Source organism: Chenopodium quinoa, unplaced genomic scaffold, assembly GCF_001683475.1.
Source record: "Chenopodium quinoa cultivar QQ74 unplaced genomic scaffold, ASM168347v1, whole genome shotgun sequence".
Taxonomy (NCBI): Eukaryota; Viridiplantae; Streptophyta; class Magnoliopsida; order Caryophyllales; family Amaranthaceae; genus Chenopodium; species Chenopodium quinoa.
Genome location: NW_018743047.1, coordinates 22902 through 38667, shown reverse-complemented (window position 1 = coordinate 38667; position 15766 = coordinate 22902).

Sequence of the window (15766 nt, the reverse complement as noted above, 5' to 3'; positions counted from 1 at the left end):
GAAAAGAAATAATGACCATACAAAATAAATCTAAGGAGAATAAAAAGGTGCCTATGCTAGACTTATTAGGGAAAAGGTAAATAAAAATTGAAAAAAGATCATAAAATCTTGTCGTTGAAGCTTGCCTCTTGTCCCTTGGCTTATCGTCACTTGGTGTTCTTACCGACCGGAGGTATTGGAAGCCCGTTATTGTCGATCAAATATTGGATTGCTTCCTTTAGCTTCCAACAACTCTCAATAGTATGACCCCTACCTTGATGGTACTTGCAGTGTACATTTGGGTACCAACTAGGCAATCTCTTCTCTGGTGGGGGATCTTGAATGGGTCTAATAGGAGTAATGAGTCCCTTTGCATGGAGTTGATCGAAAGAAGCATCGTAGCTAATTCCAATAAGAGTGAAATTCTTTCTTAGTTGCTTTGTAAATCCTCGATTATCCATGGCTAAGATTTCATTAAGGTCGAAAGTACCAACACTGTTACTAGAGTAGGTGATTTCGGAAGAAGAAGGATAGTCATTCTTCTTTCTTTTCCAGCCACTGTTTTTATCGTTACTAATCTTGGCCTTTTTTTTTGCTTGGAGGAACATGGAGGAGACTTGAATTAATGAGGTCTTGAACACGATCTTTGAGGATGAAGCGTCCTTCAGTAGTGTGATCATGGCCTCTATGGTGTTGATAATGAGAACGCTGTTCGATAACCATTTTCCACTCTCTTAATCCTTTTATTGCACCCATAAGCGTGACAACGATATTTCGTAATTCCTGAACATCCTCTTCTAGACTTGATGAGCTTTCACTAGTATTACTTAAGAAAATTTCTTTTTCGCCGGCCGTTATTACAACCCTTTTTGTCAAAAGTGATGCTTTATCAAAAGTGTTGTCTTGGTTAAGTGCTCTTCTCTCCTTGATCAAATGTTGAGGAAAAGGAAGTTAAGAGTAAGTTTTCTCTTTTTTTATTATTTATTTTGGCTTAAGCTCTATTCAACATGGAAGAAAATGTGGAAGATAATGGGACTAGATTGGACCCCCCCCACTCGAATGACGGAAAACACGCGCATACAAGACTTTCTTAACATGGTCAAAGTGTACATACATATTAGTGTGTGCTTTATGTTGTGAGTGCAAGTGACATGATTTGACTCTTGTGTAAGACCATGGGACTTAGTGCCTAGACTCAATTAAGGACTTAACGAGGTATTATTATTAACAAAATAATCGAATTGATTAGCAAACTATTTAATTAGACTCATGGTGATGACTCGAGTAAAATACCGAACGGTCGCCAAAGCAATAAGATTGTCGCCGCACTTTGCAGTGTAGCGCCAGACGACAAAGCTGTCGCCAGGCGCTACACAACACATTATGGCGCTGCAGTCTAAATCGTGGAGCCATTGCTGGAATGTTGATCTGGGACTGCTTTCAGTATTTTAACTCTACGGGACGTGCCTAAGTCAATTCCGATTAAATTATTAGACTTTTATTACTCAAATTAATTAATTAATTAATTAGGCAAAGTCATTTTAGTCATTAATAGTTTATTTAGTCTTAAACACAAGTCAAACAAACGGTTAGGAAAAACACATAGAGTATGCGCAACAAATAATGCACAATTAGTCAAGTAGGAACAATATGATGCAATGAGTTTGCAACCTAACCATGGCTCTAGTTTTCTGTCCGGGATATGGGTTAGTAAAAGAGGGTCCATGGTTATTTGTCTGGATGCACCGTGCGGAAGCCTTACCTTTTGAAGGGTTGGCGCGAGTGGATGGGACACCGCGAGTTAAAAACTTGCTTACATGGTTTGGTGAATTCAACATTCTCGGATGTACCCTTTGTTGCACAGAGCGTTCAATTAGGTAGATGGAGCATGAATTCCCAGAGGGTTATGTCCATATGTAGAACACATATGGGTTTCAAAAAAGTGAGAAAAACTCAATCAAGAAGTAGGATAGAGCAAACAGTGCTAAAAACTGGTCAAAATTAGAACGCATATTTCTGGCTCGGTATTGGAAAAACTTGGCACCAGCTAATAGAGGCCAGCTCTGCGATTTGGCTCTGGCGCCTGGCGATAGGAGTGTCGCCTGACGCCAAAGTCAAATCCTTGGCGACAAACTCTGTTTTCTGACGCTAGTTCCTACATGCCTCAGCAGCTTTCTATGCTCGACAAAATTTTCCAATTTTGCGCAGCATTATTTCGATCCTAGTTGTGAAAGATATTCCTCAAATTTCCTACGTGTAAAAATCCTATGTTTTTAACTCATCACGGATGGTCTTTCCAATAAGATCTTTTTTATGCATATGACAATTATGTTAATCGAAATTACGCACATGAAATACTTAGAACTTTTCGAGTCTCATCTACTCATTCTAAATAATGGCCAAAAATAAATTTTGGGAATTGAAATAGAAATCATCCTTAGTGGAGTCGCCAAAAACTGTAGGGAATATTTCAAGCATTACCCCAAACTTGAACCTTACTGTGATCATACGCTAAAGTACGGTGGCATCCAAAGGGAAGGAAGCTAGAGCAAAAGAGTCGCCAACAAGTTTTAGGAACTTGTAAACCGTTCACGAGGTGAAGGTTACACCCCTTAACGATCCAGGAGATCGTTAACTCCAATAGGACTGGAACCATGGCTGGTATTTTGGGGATGAAGATACAAATCTAACCTAAAAAAGATTGAACCTGCCCTAATAATCGGCCTCTACTTTATTCTGATCGTATTCATGTGCGCTTTCTGACTAACATGCAATCAATAGGTTTAACCCTAAACCTGTTTATCTATGTTGGTTGAATATTAATGCACAAATAAACTATTATTGGCGATCACTTGGATTATAATAAAATTAACCCTAAACAAGATTATTAATTATATTATTAAGCATGATTAAAAGTACCAAATTCCCTTTAAACATGCATAAAAGGCGTGATCAAGCAATAACAATAAATATATATCAAGAAACATAATCATCATAACAATTATAATAATAATCATGTTAAAGTATAATAATAGAAAGATCCTAGGCATGATACTAACAAGATTAATAACAATTCCTAGCATGTCACTAAACATTAAAATTCAAAGCTTTAACCCTAACATGACACTAAGATGAATATTAGGAAGAAATAGAAATCATCACAACAATCACAATCGTCATACTTGATACTAGAAATTATAGTTATTACCTTAAACATGATACTAGAAAGATCAAAACGCCCTAACCTGATACTAGGAATCATAATAACAACCTAGACATGATTTCTATATCATAGTATCAATGCAAACAATTAAAGCACTTACTTGGATGCCTCGTATCTCTTCCTAATAACAAAATACACGCGTTAGTAACTTCAGGGAAAATAATAAACAAAAGATTAAATTAAATAATTGAAATAGAAATTTGGGACCAAACCCTCAGAAATCAAAACCTTTCACGTCTAGGGCGAAGACAACTTTGAACTTGGCTAGGTGTTTCTAGATCTTGTGAATGCGGAATTTTGTATGCAAAAGGCTAGTTTAGAGAAGAGAGAGAGAGAGAGTAATCATGAAATTCTTGATGTGAATTGGTGAGAAAAAATAGAGAGAATAAGAATTGATGAGAATTGATAGTTGAAAACAGAGGTTTTAGGAGGCTATTTATAGAGAAAATCAGCCGGATATGATAAAAAACGAACCAGAGTTTTGAAAAGAATAAAACACGACCGCATCGCCAAACATGCGCGTGTCGCCAGACGCTGGAGTGCAGCGCCAAACGCCAGGTCTGTCACCAGACGCTGGAAATAAATTTCCAACTGTTTTCTTATTTTGATAAAATTTAGCCGTACAAGAGGGAAAAATCGTATTTTCCTTAAAAACACTTCTTTTATTCTGATTAAAACTCTTAAAAGTCAACTAAAGTCAATTTATCAATGCTAATTAAATTAGGAATGAAAAGATCCTTGTAGAAGAATCTAGAAGATTATAATCAATTCTAATTGCATTAGGAATGATAAATCAATAATAGACCCTCCTCTAGATCATTGGGCCGTATATAAATATCAAACCGGGCCCAATTTAGTAATTTGGCCATAACTTCCTCATTATTCATCGGAATTTGGCTTATAATATATTGTTGGAAAGCTCTTTTTGAACCCGACCCAACTACACTATTATTGGACCCTTTTCATGGACCAAACTAAATTGGATTGGATGTTTTATTAGAATAGGTTTTCAAAATCGGAGAGAAAGAAAAGAAATAAAACTAACCGCAACACTAGACTTTCCACACTTTCACTTTATTCGATTATGATTCGACGTGAAAGGTACTCATCATTGGGTTTGGTTTTGGGGAGACACAAATGGGTGTCTACAGGAAGCGAGAGTACTAAGATAACGTTCCCTTTAGAGGGGAATCACTTTCTTAGCCCTAGTACGACCTCTACTAGCTCTTCCTTTTTCACAATTTCATTACCATACAACGTATGCAACGTGATACGTAAAGACTAAGTTAGTTAATTTTATTTAAAAGCATTAATCACGTAGGAATTACACTACAAAATTCGTTATTCTTTGTTTAATCAATATTCGTGAAAAGAACAAAATAAACAATATTCGCCTTGTCTTAATTATAAAACAACAATTAATTATCAAATTCTACTCTTAATAAACAAAAGAATACTATGTGAATTAAAGTTCGATCAAACAACACTATTTATTCAATTAAATTTATTTAAACAATAAAGGAAAAGTGATTTATCTAAGTGCTCAGGAAACTAACCGTTCTTTTTTGTGTGTTAAATCTCCGTTTAATGTGTTTATGGACTTTCTTTCTTCTTTGTACCTCCAAAGACTTCAATGGATGGATTAGGTTGTAGAGTAGTTAGGAAGAAAGAGGGAAAATTAGTATGATAGTAAGAGAAGTAGAGAGACTAGGGCTTTGAGAATAATATGGTTTTAATTCTGATTTTTTCGGTCTAGGTAATGCTGAACGAAGACCCCTATTTATAGGCGTAGGGATCTAGGTTTAGGATTTTAGAGCCGCTCCATCAGGTGGCGTGCACAACTCTCTGAGTCACGCTGGGTGCCGCGCGCATCTCAATGAGTCGTGCACGCCAGGCGCGGGCAACTGATTGAGTTGCGCTGGTTGCGGTTTGCCTTATACGAAAGCACGTTTTTAAAACTTCCATAACTTTTGAATGGTCGGATTAAGGCGTGTGAGATATCTTTGGAAATCTCTGAATGTTTACTTTCCAATTCTGTTCAAATTACATTAAAATATGTTATAGATCAAAATTTATGGCCGTTGGAGTGCAAGGGTGTCGGTTTTAGGGCTCGATTTAGTGTTTGATCATAACTTCTTTGTTTTGGCTCGGAATTGGGCTTATAATATACCGTTGGAAAGCTCTTTGAAATGTCTATCCATCTGTATAGGCCTTTGTTAGGAATTTTATGGTTGGTTTACCTTTTTGGCTCGGTTTTTAAACAATGTAGGTTCCATTGGATCCAATCATTGCATTTGACGCATTTTGGTCCTTTATTAATCAAGTTTCAACATGTATGAACATGGTTTAGGCCTAATTAGTTATCGGACAAGGCTCTAAGATAACTTGGTCTCAAATATGGGTTTCAAATCACTTCAAAATTCTTTTCATAGTCCATAAACACTTCAACTTTGATCTAGCATGAAGAACGAATTTTTATAACATCATCGCACTTCCTTTCGGGACAAGAGGCCAAAAGTTGGTGTCTACAGTTAGCCACCACTTTGATCGAGTCTTGAATAGACGATGATCAAAGTAGTCAAGGAAATAAATCCGAGACTCATTCAGTGAAGTTCCCTAAGAATAGAGAATCTTTCAAAAATGTTAAGGATGTCGAAACGATCCTTGGTTCGCTAAGTGTTTGAAACAAGTAGCTATTATGGCTAGAAAAAGTTTTTCCTAGTCTTAACGCGCTAAAGAATCTAGATTGATCCTTTGCAATTGCAGAATGATTTGACAAGTAAAGGTGTTTTGGATGATGTAAAGTCATGAGAAGATATCGGTTTTAAAAGGATAAAAGGGGATGATTTGGTCTAAAGTCCCTCGATATGTCATTGAAACTTTAGCATGACTTTAACAAAGTAAAAAAAAAAAGATGAAAAAGGGTTTTCGGTATCCAAGCCGAAATGGTCCGGTATTCAAGCCGGGTCCGGTATTCGAGCCGGATGTCCACAAGATAGAAATAAATGTCTCAGGACTGGAGGCATATATCCAAATCCAGTGAGAGGGAAGAAAGTCAGCAACTCTCTCACCAGTTTTGTCAACAAGATGAGTACACGTGTCTCAAGACTGGGGGCACGTGATTTCATAGGCGCGACATCGTCTCGTCGCTTCTTTATACAGGGGGTGGTCGGACATCGTAACTATCCGGTAAGTTAGTAAGAGCACTAACTACTGTATTTGCTTCCATTCAAGAAGTGCCTATTCCTGATGGTTCGGCGCGCCTGTCGACTCGTGAGCTAACGCCTATAGTAATTCTCTACCTTTTAGTTTCAAGAGGTAGATCTCGCAAAGCTTGGGATGAAGTGAAATTTTATGCAACACCTACCCCGTACTATTTTGCATCGTACGATACGCCATTTGCATTTTTATGCTGCATGAAAACGCCTTCCTTTTTCTTCGGACGTGAAAAAAGAAGAAAACCCGGACATTTGTAACGTCAGTACAGTAAAATGACAAACCTGTCTATGGGTGCTTTTACGTAAAGCCCCACCACGGAACGTCTTAAGGCACCCTTACGAAAAACGTTCAAAAAGTATGCTTGGGGAAGGAACAAAGCACGGTGTGCATGTAATATGATGCAAAAAACTAACAAAGAAGGAAATAAACTACAAAATGCAAAGCAATTTAAAAGATTTTGATAATTTGCACGCCATTACGTCTAATGACGAGCAAAACCCATTGAAAAATGATCAAATGAATCAAAATTCGGATACCGGTCATTTTAGTGACCAGTATCCGCGCGCAACTCAGTAGGTTGCGCTGGCAAGGCGCGCAGCTTTTTGAGTTGCGCTGGTCTTTCACGCGCAACTAATTCAGTTGCGCGCGACATTTAAGTCAGCATAAAGAGAATCGCTGAGCGCGATTTTTCATTTCTCTTTCTCTCTCCTTCCTTCACGATTTTCGCTTCTTTCTATCTCTAAAGTGCTCAAATTTTCTTTTTTTCGAAGCTAAAGGAAGTAGATCTCGTCCCTTATTCATATTTTCCATAATTCGTTCATTCTTGGCTGAATTTGGGCGATTTTCAAATCGTTAAACCCCAAATTTTATATTTGGTGGTTTTTTATTCGACTTGTTTTCATGAATTTGTTTGTTTGTCGTTGTGACATGTTTAAGAAATATATTGAAACAAATTTCATGTAAAGTGATAAATTATTGATCTTGTATGAGCATGTCAAGCATATATGTGTTTTTTTTTTGTTCTAATTTTGACTATGTTCTTGAACTTTATTTCTCTTTTGTTTTGCTCACATAGACTATACTTGTTAATCTTAATGTAAATTGAAGTGTTTAGAACAACAATTATGCATTAAAATTATAAATGAAATTTTGAACTTTTATAATAGCATGAATTTTTTCTTGCGACTCATGTTTATTTTTTCATGCGTAAGTTTCAAAATTGGTTTTATCAATGATAAAAATAACCGACGGTTATTATTATTCACTTATAAAACTGTGATCTCAAGATTTTCAAAAAACTAGTTAGTTTAGGGAATTATTGAAGACATCATCGAACTAGAGTAGTTTGGATATACTTCGGGCTTTTGAGTCCCCATTTTATGTTATCAAATATTGTAGCCCCCATTGTTGGGTGACTTCGATGACTTGTTTGTTTTTAATAATTAGACCCTTTCATGTTACTTGAAATGGGCCTAGAAATCCTGTGTTTTGTCTTATTATGATAACAACTAGGATCTTGGAAACGATTAAATCGTTTTTTTGACCATTCATAGTTTTAACAAAGAAATTTGCTAAGTCTAGTAATATTGGTCATTCATTAGAACAAGTAAGAGGAAAAATGAAATTTTGTTTAAATTTTTTCGTCTATTCTTGCTACTTTTGAATTCTGTCTTTTGAGTTCGAATTTTTTTCACTGTTTTAAAGCTCGAGAAATTAGATGTTATCCCCCTTGCGAAATTCTAATGTGTGGAACAATGGAGAATAATGAAGACTCCTTAATTTTGAATTTAGGAGTCTTTTGTTTACATTCTAACTCATGAAATAAGTGTCTTGATACAATTTTCATGATGAATGATTGAGTACTAAACTTTCGTATGAGCAAGTATGTTTTATGCATCATGATTTTGTTTATTTTGCTCTATACTAGTCTTACTCTAATATTTAGAGTAAATTGAAGTATTGGAACAACAATTATGCACTAAGATTAGTTTCTGAAGTTGAACTTGAAAATGGCTTGAGTATGTAACGTGTTTAATGGCCAAGTTTAGTTGCAAACTTAGTTTTCAAAGGAACAACATAATTATTAAATCATTGTGATACGTTTGAAAATCCTAAGGCTCGAGATCTACGAAAACCCTTTGTAGTTTAGGCAATTCTCGAAAGTAGCTCGAATAGCATGAATATCTCATTTTTTTGTTGTTGATATTGGAGCCCCCATGTGTCGGGTTATGCGCATTTTTGCTATTTCACAAGTCTTGGAGCCCCCATTTTGGGGTCGTTCTAATGACTTGCTATTGTTTAGGCCATCCATATAATCATGATATTGGAATGGACCTATGTATATATCCCATTTTTGTTTTTTTTGAGATATTTAGGATAATGACATGGCTTTTGCATTTAAGTTAAAGTCATGTTCAGGAAAGCAAGTTAATTCTTTGTTGTTTACAAACCAAAAACAATTGTGTTCAAGGTTTAGTAATCTTACCTAATGTCTAGACGTTTGTAAAGATCATTGCTGTGATTTTATTCTCAAAGTTGATTTAGAACATCAAATATTTTCTTTGTTGTTATCAATCTTTGATTTTGGTCTTGTAGGTGGTTCGTTTACCATCCCTTAGCCAATATTTGCGGGAGAACTAAGCGAGAACAAGTTCGAGTCAAAAAGAAGTCAAATCTTAATTCATCTCTTTTGGAAATATTTATGTATATACATGTATTATCCAAATGGTTATTGAGAATCTGAAAATTTATTTATTTGAGAAAACAAAATTTCAGAAAGGAAATTTTGAATACTATTTTTATTAGAAACATGTTTCGAACTAGAATTCAAAATTTGAAAAGGGTCCAATGAAAGTTTGTTTTGAAAAGAAACTTTTTCTAGTAGGCAAAATACATAATCATATTATTTTCAAAACTGGACCCAAAATGGAAAGAAAAGTCTAGTTCGTAATTAAGTGTGACTTTTTTTTTCCAATATTGATGAAGGTAAGTTGTAATTTGCAACATATTTCAACAAAGATATGAAAATGTGTGCAAACTGTTGTATATCCAATTTTGTAATCTCTCCCTTTTTAGTGTTTGTCATCATTGTCATACTTTGATAGTTGAAAGTGAAGTTCTTCCAATTAAAAAGTGTCGTAGTTTGAAAATGAATATTTACCAAACATAGGTTTAATGGAGTGTTAGAATAATTTATAAACTCATTCAAATCATTTTCCAGAATATGGTCTCATTTCAAAGTGAAAGTTGAGGTGTGACCTATATTTTTGTAGCCCCCAAGTGTAACCTTAGGTGACTTTTGCAATTCATGTATACACATGCTAGGGGATAAATCTCATATTTATTTGAAGTCACAAGGTTTATATTTTTAATTTGGGGAATATTGCATATGTTTATCATGAATTGTTTGATCAAGTAACATACTTAATTATCTTTGTCAAATAATAGGAAGTGGTATTGTTCCCTTCGTCATTTAAAGTTATTAAGATGGTTCGTAATAAGCTTTGCATGACATTAATTTCGTAGCATAAATAGCGTGTTCAAATCTGCAAATAGAGAGAAGTGGGGATGTCCTGTCTTTTTAGCCCCCAATTTGATGCTAAGAAATATCTCGACTTACCCCCTAAAAAATAAATGAAAAAAAGACGGATTTATATAAAAAGGAAGGGGAATCCAACTTTCCCATAGAAGCATAAAGAAAGAAAATTAGACTTGTTTTCTAAAAGCAAGGATTATTGACTTAATATTTGAATCATCGTGATGACTTGGCAGTGAGGTATACGTTAATATGTGTGATAGCGATGACAATCATTTTTTCATGTAGCAATCATGTTCAATCAATGTTCCTCGCTTAGAGAAGATGCAGATATCCTACGCAGGCGGACATATAAGTGAGAAGACCAATTCTCAATAGTTGTAAAAGACGTCTAGAGTTGACGACGAGGTTGTCGATATATGTAATCAATTTATTGTATTAGCTTTTTCTCTTTCAAGGCAATGTATATAGAACTTGAATTACCTTGGTAATAAATAGCCCTATTATTAAAAGAAAATAAGATTATTGTTTTTTTAGAGTGATAGTCATTTCATTTTTCTTGGCAAAAGATATGAAAAACATCGAATTTAATTTGATTCAATTGTTTTACTAAAATGGTGTCATCAAGCCGTTGGCTATCAAATCATCCAAATTATTTGATTTTTTTATATGATTTTGTAATCATAACTCAACACTTCATGCATTATATATATGGGCATGACTATACAATAGTAGGTCCATATGTGCAAAGGCCTATGATTGGCCATATTTTCATGGAATGATGATTTTGGTACATGGTTATGGTCTACCTCAAGGAGGGCCTTTCCAAGGTTGTAACGTGGTTAGGCTGGGGGTTATGAAGAATGGACAGGCTCAAGTACACTCCCATAATCCTTTACTTTTGGTGCTTATCAAATTAGAACCTTTCCGCTTTGTGTGACAAATCTTACATTAGGTGCCTTTTCTTTTTCATCTCTCCTTTCTTTTTTTTCTCTCTCTCTCTTTTTTTTTTTTTTTTTGACAAGTTTTATTTTAGGTTTAGAACAATTTTTTTTTCTTTCTTTTTCATTGGATCATTCCTTTTGGGCTTAGACTAATTTTGTGTCCCCCTCTTATGTTTCGCTCCCCAAATTATTTCATTTGTATCTTTGCACCATTCCCATCCCAAGGTATGGAATAATGTAGGTTGAATAACTAAGACTCAATTGACGAGGTTCAAAAGGGCTGCCAAAAAGATGGATTTTCTCTAAGGTTAAGAACATGGGATTATATTTATGGAGTATCAAGTTGCCTCCTGTGTTGGTGAAATCCTTTCTTCGTGGGCCTAAGATGGGCCTCTTTTCATTCAATACATCTTGTAAGCCAAATCATCAAGATTCTTAAAGTGTTGAGTATGTATGCCTTTTGATATTGCCTGTTTATATGTATACGTTTTATTTAATTCAAGTCAATAACAATAAAGAAATTAAAAAGAGAACAAGATAGACGTACTTGAAAATATTTTTTTTATTCATTAATTAATGAGAGTACAAAATAAGTAGATTCGAAAGCATGAATCTCTTAGTCTATCATAAAAAAAACAAAGGAAATAAACAAAACAAGACCTAGGGTGCTACATCTTGAATTGTACAACTTCTTGATATTACGTCTTCGAGCTTTGTCCGTTTCTGTCGTAGGTGAAATCCTCTCTAAAAATCAAGTCCATGTATATGATTCATGGTTTCATTCATTAAGTCCTTTTCAATTAATGTTCCCACAGTATAGACTTTTTGAAATGTGTCTAAAAATCAAGGTATTGTAAATGACACTTGTATGGTGGAGACATATTGTCTATGAACTTTGGGACAAGTTCATGATCCGTAGGTCTTTGTGGAATAAGAGCAACCTTTGATCGCCACATGGAAAGAAGTCAATGAAGCCTTCTTCTTCCCCTTGCTTAAACAATTTGAGATCGCGCAAGGTAGTTGTGAGCTCGAAGTTATCTCCATATTGGGTTAAAAACGCTTTTACAACGTCACTCCAAGTGGAAGTTTGTTTTGCAACGAGTTATAAAACCATGATTTAGCAGTTGGGTCCAATGAAAGAGGAAAAGTACATGCATATAGGCTTGGCTCAACCCCTTTCAATGCCATAATTCCAATAAAGCTCATTAAGTGAGTTCTAGGATTGTCTGTAACCTTTAAGGTTGGAAAATCCGTAGTCAAGAACTTTTCTGGGAGAGTCTTGCCACTAGGTTGTGGTGCAAGTTCATAATTGAAGTACTTATTCCTTGAGTTAGCTCGAAGGACAAGTTTCTCCAAGGCCTCTACTCTTTCGGCTCTTGCTTTTTCTTGCAAAATGTTTTCTTTTTCTGCTTTTATTTTAACCTTTTCTGCTTTTTATGAGCCTTCATTTGGGCTTCTTCTTCTCGTAGGTGTAGACACCTAAAAAAGTCTCCCCATAACCAAACCCGATGATAAATAGTCTTTCATCGCCATTATTGGTCGGGTTGAGTATTTAATCTTTGGAGTGATTAAATCCACATTCAATCCTGATAAATTTCATAAAACAACCCAATTCCTAGCCCATTTTCCCAAACCATAATTTATTTTCCTCTTTTCGTGCCTTTAAACCCAAAATAATTCATTTCGTGTCCTTTAAAATCATTCATTTTGTGTCCTTTTTTAAAAAAACATTTATTTGAGTTTATTTTGGTCCATAATTTGGGTCCAATTATTGAATATTTGGATGGGGCTTGAAAATAGCTTTCTAATGATATATTATAAGCCCAAATCCGAGTTATAACAAATAAGTTATGGTCAAAATACTAAACTGAGCCCAAACCGAACCTAGGCCCACCTTACCTACGACCCAATGATCATGTGGAGGGTCCAAATTATTTAATCCCATTCCTAAACCAATTAGGATTAATTAGAAACTTCTATAAGTTTCTAAAAGATCTTAATTATACTTTTTGAAAAGATAAGATTAAAGAGTTTGAAATTGAATAAAACTTTTCTTTTTGAAAATCCTAATTCTATCTGAATTGGAAGACATTAAAAGATAGACAAATATTATTTTTGTGACTTATATTTTTTATCCAAATTTTATATGGTTGGATATCCCTTGAAATTATATTTCCAATGATATATTATAATATCAATTCCGAGCTATAACGGAAAAGATATGAATAAAATATCAAACTCTATCCAAAACTGACACCATCTCACTATTTCGGTCATATCTTTTATTTTACAAAATATTTTAATCTGATTATAATTGGGTTAGAAATTAGACTTCAAGAGCTTTCCAACTATATCTTATTTATCTTATTCCGATTTCTGGATCAAAAGATCTAAAAAAAACAAAATCCGCAAAAACTACAGTCTATCGAGTTATATTCCGATTTAATTCGGATATTATCTTGTTTTTTCGACCCTTCTTATTTCTCTATAAATAGAGGTCATATCTCCCCTTTTTCAATCATCAACAAGCTTGATCACAAAATCATTCTCTTCTCCCTCTTTATCCTAAACACTAGCCTCCCCATTCTTTCACTATTCCTTCCTTTAAGCACTCCAAGGAGTCTATATAATACCCAAAGTTATATACTTAAACCAAGACGTGAAAGGTACAAATAACTGAGGGTTTGGACTAAATCAACTCTACTTTTTATTTAATTTAATTTTCATTTGTTTTATATTTTAATTGAAGTTACTAACAGTTTATTCATGATGTATCAATTCAAGGAAACTCAGATAGTGAGTAACTAATCACTTAATTACTCTTATTTTTATTCTTATTGCTAGTATCATGATTAGGGTTATTTTATATTTGATTTGACCAACAATTTATTATTAAATTGCTTCCAATATTAATGTTTATTTATTGATCACCATATTGCATGTTTAAAGGGAATATGTAATTGAAAATCACGCCTAATAAGATAATTTGGACAACCGGTTTAAGTTCCTTTTTAATCTTGTTATTAAATAAAGTGATCACTAATATTTTAGAATTATATGTTGCATTAACATTAAACCAATTTAGCCTAATAATAGTTTGGAGCAAATTGAATATTTTGTTTGTATGCCTTTGAGATCGCATGAATCACTTTTCACTATAAGAATCGAGTAGAGGCCAATACGGGCGAAGGTGACTCCATGAATCACTTCGTACCATCATCCCCGATCCTCCTTTCGTGGTTCCGAACCATATGGAGTTAGTAATCTCATGGATTATGAATGGGGTGTAACCTTCACGGGTCAATCGTTGTTGCCTAACGTTGTCCTTTATCGTGGTTGCCTTTTATGATCCGTGAACGGTTTACAAGTTCCTTAAAAAACTTGTTGGCGGCTCCCTACTTTGCTTTGTCCCTAATTGTATTATGTCTATTCCCACTTCCTATGAGTGCCAAGCATATTCACAACATGCTTTAATGTAGGTGCACTTCGAACGACGCCTACAGTAGGGCCTTTAGGTTTTGGAGTTCCTCTCTAAGTTTCTCCAATGCTGCTTTGTCACCCATGATTGGACTAGTATGCGAATGTGGAAGATGATCTAGTAATGTGTATCATGAGAAATTGAGCGCGTTCACTTAAACTTTTTCTGCCAAGCATTCAAACAATGAACCAAAGTCAAAATGATTGTTTTATTTATTTTTTTTTATCCTTGTAATACAAATTCACTTTAAGCAAGTTTGTTGATGAAGAATGTCAAAAAATTCACGAACAATCATTAATGGAATGTCATGATTTGAGTTGACTTCAACAAGGTAATCATCTAAGGATTTTACTTTAAATGAATTGTTTTCGAAAAAGATAGAAGAGAAAGACAAAAAGTTGGATTGAAAATGCTCATCAAATTTTAGGAATATTAATCAACCCGAACATACTCCTTAAAATGATCAAATATACTATGGTATTTGTTGATCACTTAGATTGCAATTGTGATCCATATCATTTTTTTTTTCAATTATAATTCTCATATTGCTTATCTTTAAAGAATAATATTTTACTATTTGCTTAAAAAGAATGATGGCCTCCAAATGTAAAATCCAAGAAATAATTAAATCATTTTCTCGGTTTTATCATTCATTATCTTCTCTCTCTTTTTTTTTTTTTTTTTTTTTTTTTTTTTTTTTTTTGTATCATACTCTCCGTTTTTTTTAAAGAACGACATTTCTTCTTTTTTTCGTTCTATTTCTCTCTTTTTTTTTGTGAGGCAATCATCCCAAGTAAAGTTCTCGGGATTTTCTTTTTAAACCTTAGAAGAGGTAAATAAATTATACTCTTAAATTAAGGTTGACCAATTAAAACTAAAAAAATGATGAACACGAAAATAGGTACGTTTAAGAATAAACATATTGATGACGTCCGATTAAGAGATGCAAACTTCTAATGACGAACCTCACAAGAAGTAATGTCATTAGCTCGATTATAAAGTACGTACACAAATCATCATAATAAAAAATTGTATCGCGCGCAATTTTCCGTCTTGCCCTAAGGTGGAAAGTGCATCTTCAAGAGTAACATGTACCACATGCAAGGTTTTATATATATATATATATATATATATATATATATATATATATATATATATATATATATATATATATATATATATATATATATATATTGCGAAAACGCAAAAAGAACGATAAAAAAAACATGTTTTTCGAAAAAGATGATCATAGTAAAAATTAGACAATGTTGTTAGCCAAAGAGATATTTTTAACACCTACTTAACGATTAACCTTGAAGCGGTAGTATCGTTTTCTCCGTATGATATTGCTCGTAACGAGTCAACGTCAACGTTGAACAGTTGGCGCA